Genomic DNA, 11,373 nt, shown 5'->3' with positions numbered 1-11,373 from the left:
AGTTACTCCTATATTCGGTTTGGTTCGATTTTTTTTTATTAAAACTAAAACCAAATCAAATTTGATTGATTTTTAATTTTCAAAACCACACTCCAACACTTAACATCGTCTTTTCCAATTGTAACCCAGCATGCAAACATAACAACACCATCTTATGCTGACCGAGATTAAGTTGAACGAGCTGAAAGTTGGCTTGAACGTGCTGTTAAAACGTGGACCTAATTCACATAAGATTATACATAGTGAAAAAAGAGTGGTTGGTATTGCTTAATGAGGCTCAAACTTATGGCGCAATGAAACCCAACCCACAAAGTAATTCATAAAAAAGACTTTTTGTGGCTGCTGGGATTCGAGCCCAGGTCTCCACGGCCACAACGTGGAATTCTCACCACTAAACTACAGCCACTTTCGTGTTTTGTTATCCAAGTTTACTGAATAACTAATATATGAAGTACTTAAAGGTAACAACTTAAGGCCCATACTTTTGATGCAAAGTATCCATTTCCTGATCTAATTGATCAATTTACAATGCAGGGCTTGGTGAGAGAACTGAGCAATAGCAAGAATTATGGAAATGACACGGGTTTTCACGAGCGTTGGCGGGTTCTGGACTGCCTGTCAAGGGCGCTAGTGCATACCCCAGGGTGATCATCACTACCTCCACCTCACATCTCTGAAATGTATATTTTAATCGCTCCAAAAAATAATAGCCAATAAACTATGGAGTATATCTTTTGTATATATATGTATTATGAACAAAAATATATATATATTTAATATACTTTTCGGCTAGCAAATGCAATTTGATGAAATATATATATATTTAATATGTTTTTCGGTTAGTGAATACAATTAGTTTACCCAATTATGGCGTTACGGGGATCATCAAATGACAAAAAATCTTCTTCCTGTTAGAGTGTCTCACTTTAGATATGACGTTAGATTGTTGTCTCTTCATATGATTTTGTATAATCATCACTTAATAATATAATTTTTTAAGATAAAATTAGGTTCAAGGTTTTCTTTTATGGGAAACCTTTATTAGACTAATGCCGCTAGAAAATGAAACAAAAATTGGAGGTGTTTTACTATTGTACAAAAACTGGAAAATTAAGCAACTTGTATTTAACAAATCTGGGAGGCTGAAAATTATACGATATTTATATGCCATGTGTATAGACTATAGAGTGGTTGATCTGACCCATTAGCATTGGTGCCTTGTTTAGTAATTAGCCCCATATTCTATTGGAATATCTTAAACTAACCCTTCCTCGTCTAATTCCAGTATTTATTAATGAACTCATTTATCGTGGCCAATTTCATTAATCCAATGTTGTTAACTTGTTATATGCATTATTATCTAACAAACATGTGTTTCTTATAATCTTATATTATTCAATATTTATCGTGTTAGCTTTTCGTTTTTAATAATGATAGAAACAGTAATCGATGCTTTAAAGTAAATTAAAAACGTAGACTTTTTCACACCGAATTTTTGAAAATAATAATAAAAAGACTCAAACTAACAAATCTTTCAACCCACGCTTCTGATTACGAGCTGCCACTTTCAAGTTTCAACAACTCGTGCAATATTAGGAGTGTTATTTTATACCGAACTCATATGGAAATTGTAGTGGTGGTGGAGCTGTTGAATTCATGTTATTTCAAATTATGTTGTCTTGTAAATGTCATTTTTATATTGCATGTGCAATTAGGAAATTTTTAAGTGATACCAACTGCGGTAGAGGCTAATGGTTGACGTAATCCATTGCAATTTAATTAGAAGAAAATGACCATTCAAACGTCTTTTCCGTGTATAAATAAATTCATTCTTTTTTGTAAAAAAAAAAAAAAACTAAAAATAAATTTGCAAAACACTAAAGTAAGTAGTTGTGAATTTCATTTTTTAGGCTACGTTATGAATAGTAATCACAAATTAATAATCTATTATAGCACGAGTCTATAGCTCGTTGAACTAATCTTGGGTTTCTTACCCAGATGAGAAATACAGGGAGATAGAGATAGAGAGAGACGAAGAAGAAGAGAGCATAATAGAAATGATATGTTATTAGCTTAGCTTTGGAAAATAGATACAGTGTGTTTATATAGCCATATTAGAGGCTAACTATCATTAACAAACTTAACAGCTGCTAGGCTTTTAACTAACTATCTTAACTAATTAACTAACTAACATTGTGAAATGACTAAACTACCCTTAAGTCTTATTATGTTACACCTTCCTTTACCCTCCCCTCAAGCTAGGTACTGAGAAAGCATTCTGAATTCCTAGCTTGGAAGATAGGTAGTGATGCTGAGCTTTCTTAAGCCCTTTAGTCAGAATATCTGCAGGTTATTCCTTAGTGGCAATGTATGTTGTCTTAACTAATCCTTGAATGTTTTCTCCTGATAAAGTGACAATCGATTTCAATATGTTTTGTTCTTTTCATGGTAGACAGGATTTGCTGCAATTTGCATAGCTGTTTTACTATCACTGAAGATTTCAATAGGCAGTTCAAATTCAATAACAATTTCTTTCAAAAACCTTGTCAGCCAAATTACTTCTGTTACTATAGAAGCAAGACTTTTGTACTCAGCCTGGGCTGAACTTCTTGAAACTGTGGTTTGCTTTTTTGACTTCCATGTTATTAGTGAGTTCCCAAATTTAATCAAATAACCTGAGATTAATTTTCTAAAACTTGGACAGGCTGCCCAATCAACATCACAATATGCTGACATTGTGTTGTTGTATATGCTGGAGAGTATAATGCCTTGCCCAGGTTGATTTTTGATATACCTCACAATTCTTATGGGTGCTTCCATGTGAGATTTCTTAGGCCTTTACAGAAATTGACTGAGTGTTTGTACACTGAAAGTGATGTCTAGTCTTGTCATTGTAAGATATAGAAGTTTACTTATCAACCTTCGGTATGGAGCATAATCCTTTAGTTCTTCATCTAAACAGATAGTGGATTCAGTCTTCTTGATATGTTCATCATATTCTCTGATTGTAAGCTTTATGTTGAAGTTCAGAAGAGTTGTTACTGGTTTAGCAGTTGCGAGGCCAGTTTCAGAAATAAGTTCTAATGCATATTTCCTTTGATGCATTAGAATTCCTTATTTAGATAACAAACTCTATGCATAGGAAGTATTTCAGTTCTCCTAGATCTTTCATTTTGAAAGCTTATTGTAGGCTTGTTTTGGTTTCTTCTATTAATGCTAGACAATCACTTGTGATAAGCATATCATCTACATAGACAAGTACCATAGTGATACCTTCTGAAGTTCTTTTGAAGAGCAGAGAATGATCATGTTGACTATGCTGAAATTAAGAATTAGTCAAAGCCTCTGTTAATTTTGCATTCCATTATCTTGGAGCTTGCTTTAATCCATACAAGGATTTTACAAGTCTGCAGACTAGTCTGTTCTCCCCCTGACTTGTGAAACCTTGAGGTAGTTACATATAAATCTCATCAAATAAATCTCCTTGTAGAAAAGCATTATAGACATCTATCTGGTGAATGTGCCAATTTTTAGTTGTTGTTAAAGCTAGAGCTGTCCTGACAGTTTTTATTTTTACTACTGGTGAAAAAGTTTTTTGGTAGTCTATACCTTCTTTTTGACTGAACCATTTTGTTGCTAGTCTGGCTTTAAATCTCTCTACTTCACATGTGGCTTTGTACTTTACTTTGTAGATCTACTTGCAGCCTATAGGAGTTTTGCCTGCTGGTAAGGGAACTATGTCCCATATGTGATTATTTTGCAGAGCTTCAATTTTAGCTTTTATTGCATCAATCCACCTAGGATCCTTTGCAGCTTCAGAATAGGTAATTGATTCGATGATATTTGATGTTGTTGCTATGTAGGCTTTGTATTTGGGTGTGATGTTGTCATAAGTCAGAAACTTTGATAATGCATAAGGTTCATCTTGATGAATATTAAGAGATACAAAGTCTTTCATCCATATAGGTGGTTTCTTACCTCTGCGGGATTTTCTAAGTTTTGACTCTCCTGGAAGAATAGTTGATGTAGTCTGAGGCTGTTGAGTCATTGGTATTTGTGTAGTTATTGTCTATTGAACTAACTGTTGTGGTGGTTCTGAAGTAAGAGGATCTTGTAGTTGTTGAATTGATGGTGCTTGTGTGATCAAGCTTTGTTGAGAGGTTGATTCAGAGTGGTTGATTATGTATTATGTTGATTGTGTATGCTTGCTTCAGAATTGAGCAAGTTACTAGGACTTGTGTATAATGATGATTGATATTCAGTAAGATATAGATTATATAATGACTTATTGTTGCTTTGAGGAGCAAATATAGGTTGACTTTTCTTCTGCTAGCTTTTAAATGGGAAACAATCTTCCATAAAGATGACATCTCTGTTGAAAAAAAATATTTTATCAGTCATGTCATATAACAAATAACCCTTCTGATTATGTGCATATCCCATATGAATAGAAGGCTTTGACCTAGGCATTAGTTTATCATGTTGCTGAATTATTTTAGCATAGCATATGTACCCTATGACCTTTAAATGATGTACAAATTGCTCTATGCCATACAACTTCTCATAGGGAGTTTTATTTTCAATCACTGTGCTAGGCAATCTATTGATGAGATCAACAACAACTTGAATGCAATGTCCCCAGAATCTTATAGGAATACCAGCTTGGAACCTAATTGCTCTAGTTATCTGTAGGATATATCTGTGTTTTCTCTCAGCTACCCCATTTTGCTAAGGGGTATATGGACATGTTTTTTGATGAATTAATCCTTGATTATTAAACACATCAGTACATACTGAATTAACAAATTTTGTCCAATTATCAGTTCTGACCATTTTTACTGATTTATCAAACTGATTTTTCATAAATGCAAAAAATTATTGCACAACCATACATACATCAGACTTCATTTTTAGCAAAATTATCCATGTCATTCTGGTAAAGTCATCAACCACAGTTAGAAAATATGTATTGCCATCAAATGTAGGTATTAAGGCCCCCATAGGTCCATAAGAATGAGCTCAAAATAAGTAGTAGTTCTAATGCTACTTATAGAAAAATGTTGCCTTGTTTGTTTGGCACAAGGACATATACTACATGTATCTACTTTAGCAGATATTACTTCTATTTTTACTAGGAGTATCTTCTTCAATACAGTAGTAGAGACATGGCCAAATCGTTTCTGTCGAAAGTCTATATCATTTTAAATGATCTCTTTATTGAAGACTATATCTGGTTCCTTTGCTGCAAGACTAATTGCTTCATTCCCTTGTACTGGTTGTCTACTCAGAATGTATAAACCATTGTCTTCTCTACCAGTCGCTTTCACCCTCCCACTGAAGAGGATCTGAAATATAAAAAAATTAGAAAAGAAAGCAACTGAACATTTCAGCTCCTTGGTTACCTTAGAAACTCATAACAGATTGTACTTGAACTGAGGAATATAAAACACATTGGTTATAGTGTTTTGGACTGTTATAGTACTAGACCCTATATGAGTGACCTGGGTTGTTTCTCCGTTTGGTAGATATACTTTCTTTGATTGACTTGTTTGAGCTATGGAAGCTTTGTTTAATAATTCTAAGTCACCTACCATATGATTTGTAGCATCTTTAACTATTATCATTATTAAAAACTATTTGATGCAAGTAAGGCACATGGTATATGTAACAGTCCAGCCCGTTAGTGATATTGTCCGTTCTGGGCCTAGGCCCTCACGGGTTTAAAACGCGTCGCTAGGGTCTAAGGCTTGTTAACTTATATACCTAGCATCCCTCTTGTGTTTTGCCGATGTGGGACTCTATCTTAAGTCTAGGGTGTTATATACACCCCCTCTTATGGACTCAGCGTACTCGCTGAGGTTTGCCCCACCGCGTGGGATTCGCCTAAACTCAGCACTGAGGTTTGCCCCGCCTAACCAAGATTTGCCTAAACTCAGTTGAACTCTGACCCACCATCGGCAAGGCTGACACAAAAGTGGCTTTGATACCATCTGTAACAGCCCAGACTTACGACAGAGTTCCACATCGACAAAATATAAGAGAGATGCTGGGTATATAAGTTAACAAGCCTTAGACCTTAGCGACGCATTTTAAACCCGTAAGGGCCTAGGCCCAAAGCGGACAATATCACTAGCGGGATAGGTTGTTGCAGTATACCTACTGCATTTGCTGTAGGATCATATGTAGCAATAGATGTTGTAATAGTTTTGTTCAGTAACTGCACTATGTGATCATACTGCTCTTTTGTAAATGTTCAGTTTACCCAGATGAGAAATACAGAGAGATAGAGATAGAGTGAGACGAAGAAGAAGAGAGCATGATAGAAATGATCCGTTATTAGCTTAGCTTTGGAAAATAGATACAATGTGTTTATATAGCCATAGTAGAGGCTAACTATCATTAACAAACTTAACAGTTGTTAGGCTCTTAACTAATTAACTAACTGACATTATGAAATGACTAAACTACCCTTAAGTCTTATTATGTTACACCTTCCTTTACACTCATCATCAAGATCTTCACCAATAAAAGTTCAATCAGACCAATATTAAAGTCTCGATTTCTCACGCATATTATTATCCCAAAATAAGTGGTATAATCTTGTTAAAATAACTCTCAGAATATAAATAGATTACTGTTTATGTTAGCCTTCAGGAAATATTAGGCTATTTATGGTACCACTCAAAAACTATAAGGGGGATCAGAGGCGGCTTAATCCATATGGTGGCCTACAGCCAAACCTTAATGAGAGGTATAAGATATATTCAATAAAAAAAAATTATATTTTTACCTGAACTGAGAGTTTGAGAAAAACGTGTGGAAGAACAAAAAAAATCACGCAACTCAAATTATTCAATAATCTTGTTATTTAGCAGAATAGATAGATGAGTATGAGGAGAGAAAAAAGAGAATTTGATTTTATAAAGAACAAGAATTGAATTAGCTGAAGATTGAAGAAAGAAAAAATACTGTAAAATTTTTCTTTTTAGTCACTTGTCAGCTTCACTACCTCCCAATTAAAACGTGAGAACCTAAAAAACATGTGATTTATATGAAGAAAAATAACGAACGGGAATTATTTTAATTATAAGATATATGTGACTGAATACTACATCTAATGATAAAGTTTTAGTTATACAATTCTTTTTTATATAGTAGTATTAATTTTGAGGCCTTAAATTATTGGGGGCCTAAAGCAAGTGCTTGACTTGCTTTAGGCTTGAGCCGGCACTGTGTGGTTCAACTCTTTTATACTTAGTCATGGATATTATGAACAATAATAACAACATCAACCCAGTAAAATTCAACAAGTGGGGTCTGGAAAGGGTAGTATGTACGCAGACTTTACCCCTACCCGAGAGAGTAGAGAGGTTATTTCCAAGAAGACAAAATAAAATACTATATCAGTACCATCAACAGAAAACCAAGAAATAATAATAGCATTATAAGAAACAGAAAATAGATGAAAAGCAATAACAATAACCACTAAATAAGTCCCGACACAATAAAAAACGGGAGAATAATGTTAACACAACATTAACCACTAGCAGTCGAAGACATAACCCTATCAACTAGCCTCATATCGGTACGAAGTAGAGAAATTCTCAACTACCTCCTAACATACAACCCTAATGCTCGACATCCATACCACACACCTTCCTATCAAGTGCCACGTCTTCAAAACTCTGAAGCTACGCCATGTCCTGTCTGATCTGCACCTCTCTCCAATACTTCTTAGGTCGCCTTCTATCTCTTCTCGTACCCACCAAAACCAACCGCTCACACCTCCTTACCGGGGCATCTGGGCTTCTCTTCCGTACGTGCCCTAACCATATGAATGTCGCTTCCCGCATCTTGTCATCCATAGGAGTCACACCCACCTTATGCCGAATATTTTCATTCATAATCTTATCCATCCTAGTGTGCCCGCACATCCACCTCAACATGTTCATTTCTGCTATTTTCATCTTCTGGATATGTGAGTTCTTAACTGGCCAACACTCAGCTCCATACAACATGGCTGGTCTAACCACCGCTCTGTAAAACTTACTTTTGAATATCAGTGGCACATTAAGGATGAGAATTGAGATAAATTTCCAAGGAATAATAATAATGGAAAAACAAGATTTTAAAACAGTTTATAGGTAAAACTACTATTCTAAATCATAGGTTCAAAAGAAGATTTTAGCGACTAATTCAAAATAGTACCAAATTAATTAGGATCATAAAAATCTAGGACGTAGAATCAAATTAAATTAAGTAAAACCAAGTTTAGAAAATCATGAAAGGAAAAAGTCTAGAGAATCAAATCCAGATCCTAATTTAGGTAAAACTTTAAATAAAGATAAAAACTTTTAATTTGGACAATACTCTGAATTATGACAGGATTAATTCCTAATTTTACTAAAGACTTATCTCTGTGACTCAGCTGTAAAAGGTCAAATGATTTTTTTGGCTCTTTACAAATTTATTTTTAGTTTTATAATCCTATCTTTTTTTTACATATGAGAAATTTATTTTTACACGTAAGAGATCTAAAAAATTTATTTTCTTTACTTTTAAAATTATAAAGGGACACTGATGCCCCATTTCCTCGCTGAACTTTATAAGATAACGGTTAAGAATGACTTAACGTTGTGACAAAATTAGAATTCTTTTATGAGCATATCACACGAATTTTCCAATCCTTAATTCCAATATCCATTCTAACCTTTATTTGAAAATGGAGTTTACACAATTAACAAAAAATATGACAATTACTTGAATAAAATCTAAGTTGTTATGAAAATAATTATATTGTGGATATCCATTTATTACTCCGCTATAGATAATCTTCCTGAATAAGATTATCCATTTAGTACTCTGTTGAAGTTTATCTACGAGCAGCTGATGCAGGCAGGTTGCAAGCAGCTCAATGAAATGATTTGTAACAGCTTCTTATTAAACAGGCAGGTTGCAAGCAGCTCACGGAGACAGCTTACAAGCAGCTAAAGAAGAGCCTTGCAGCTGCTTCCTGAAAAGCCTCGCAGCTGCTTGCTTTCTTCTATAAATTGAGGAGTTTTCAGTTCATTATGTACATAAGTTTGAAATTTGAATAATATATTAGTTTCTCTCTATACTTGTCTTTACTTTACAATCTTTATTTTATAACACGTTATCAGCACGAGATTTGCCATCTCGAGCAAATACTTTGAAAGTATCACAGGTATGAACTTTCTTTTTCTAAATAATGTCAAATCTTTCTAAACTTGAATTTGTAGCCTTAGATATATCGGACAAAAGCTACATGTCTTGGGTGCTTGATGCCGAAATTCATCTTGATGCGATGGGTCTGGTAGACACCATCAAGGATAAAAATCAGGCATTAAATCAAGACCGTGCCAAAGCAATGATATTCCTACGCCATCACCTTTATGAGGGCCTGAAAATAAAATATCTTACTGTTAAAGATCCAGTCATATTGTGGAATAATTTGAAAGATAGACCACCTAAATATGGTCGTTCTTCCACAGGCACGATATGATTGGACTCATTTAAGGCTACAATATTTTAAATCTATCAGTGAGTATAATTCTGCTATGTTCAGAATTATTTTCCAATTAAAATTATGTGGTGATAATATTACTGATCATGATATATTGGAGAAAACTTTCACCACTTTTCATGCCTCGAACATGCTCCTGCAACAGCAATATCGAGATATGAGATTCAAAAAGTATTCTGAACTTATCTCACATCTTCTTGTAGTCGAGCAATATAATGGGCTATTAATGAAAAATCATGAAAGCCGACCTACTGGTTCTTGTCCATTCCCTGAAGTGAATGAGACGAATTTGCACCAAGCTAAGCGTGGAAGAGGACGTGGCCCCAGTAGTGGTCATGGCTATGGTCGGGGAAGAAACACTAATTATGGTAATAATAATGCACCAAAGAACCATCCTCATCACCAGCAGTGGAAAAGGAAGGAACAAAAGCATGAAGCGGTGCAAGTAGCAAACGCATAAAATGCATGTTATAGATGTGGAGGAAAAGGGCACTGGTCACGTACATGTCATATGCCAAAGCACCTGGTTGAGCTGTATCAAGCCTCCCTGAAGAAGATTGAGAAAAATGCTGAAGCAAATTTTATTTTTGAAGATAATTTAGACTTCATGCATTTGGATGTAGCTGATTACTTTGCACTCTCGGAAGGAGAAACAAGTCATGTGAGCGGTGATGAATCTATAGAGATGTAAATATTTTAATTTTTGTTGTTTGTAGTAGATAGTATGGTTATGTAATAGTTGAACATAAATAAAAGTTATAGTTTGATAATAATGTTTACTATCATATTTATTTTGTTTATGTCATTTTGAAGAATATGGATAATCCTCAAATTATGTTTGGATCAAAGACCAATCATGAAGATATTTGTGTAATTGATAGTGGAACAACTCATGCCATATTCAAATATCAGAAATACTTTTTTTATTTGCATAAGAAAAAAGCAAATGTTTCTACAATTTCTGGTAATATAAGTTTGATTGTAGGCTATAAAAGAGCTATTGTATTTCTGTCTAAGCGAATAAAACTTATTATAGACAATTCATTATTCTCCTCCAAGTCCCGAAAAAACTTGTTAAGTTTTATGAAAATCCGCCGAAATGGGTATCATGTTGAGACGATAGATGAAATGAGTATGGAATATCTTTGTATTACAAAGAATTTTTATGGCCAGAAGTGCATTATAGAAAAGTTACCAACTTTATCTTTTGGCTTATACTATTCAAAGATTAGTACAGTTGAAGTACACTCTATCATAAACCGGAAGTTTACTAATTCAAATATTTTTTGTACTTTGGCATGGCCGTTTGGGCCATCCTGGATCAATAATGATGAGACGAATTACTGAAAATTCGAGTGGCATCCATTAAAGAACCTGAAGATTCTTACAAATGATGAATTTTCTTGTGATGCTTGTTATCAAGGCCAAATGATCACTAGACCATCACCAATGAAGGTTGGTATTGAGTCCCCTGTCTTTTTAGAGCGTATACATGGGAATATATGTGGACCTATTTACCCACCAAGTGGGTTGTTCGGATATTTTATGGTTCTAATGGATGCATCTTCAAGATGGTCTCATGTGTGCCTACTATCATCTCGCAACCTGGCGTTTGCAAAGTTATTAGCCTAAATAATTCGATTAAGGTCACAATTCCCAGATTATCCTATAAAGGCTATTCGCCTTAATAATGCTGGAGAATTCTCATCTCAAGCTTTTGATGATTACTGTCTATCAGTTGGGATAAAAGTTGAGCATCTTGTAGCTTATGTTCATACTCAAAATGGTCTTGCAGAGTCATTTATTAAACACCTTCAATTAATAGCAAG

At 34.4% G+C, this 11,373-nt stretch overlaps 1 non-coding gene across 1 annotated transcript; it reads right to left on the bottom strand.

Moving 5' to 3' along the window:
* Window positions 1-334: 334 nt before the first annotated feature.
* On the bottom strand, window positions 335-406 carry TRNAH-GUG (transfer RNA histidin (anticodon GUG)). Its single transcript has one exon. It is a non-coding gene; the product is annotated as a tRNA-His (tRNA).
* Window positions 407-11,373: the final 10,967 nt, after the last annotated feature.

Source organism: Nicotiana tabacum, chromosome 9 (assembly GCF_000715075.1).
Source record: "Nicotiana tabacum cultivar K326 chromosome 9, ASM71507v2, whole genome shotgun sequence".
Lineage (NCBI taxonomy): Eukaryota > Viridiplantae > Streptophyta > Magnoliopsida > Solanales > Solanaceae > Nicotiana > Nicotiana tabacum.
The sequence above is the reverse complement of the archived record's forward strand: the minus strand, read 5'-3'. Positions and strand labels throughout refer to the sequence as shown.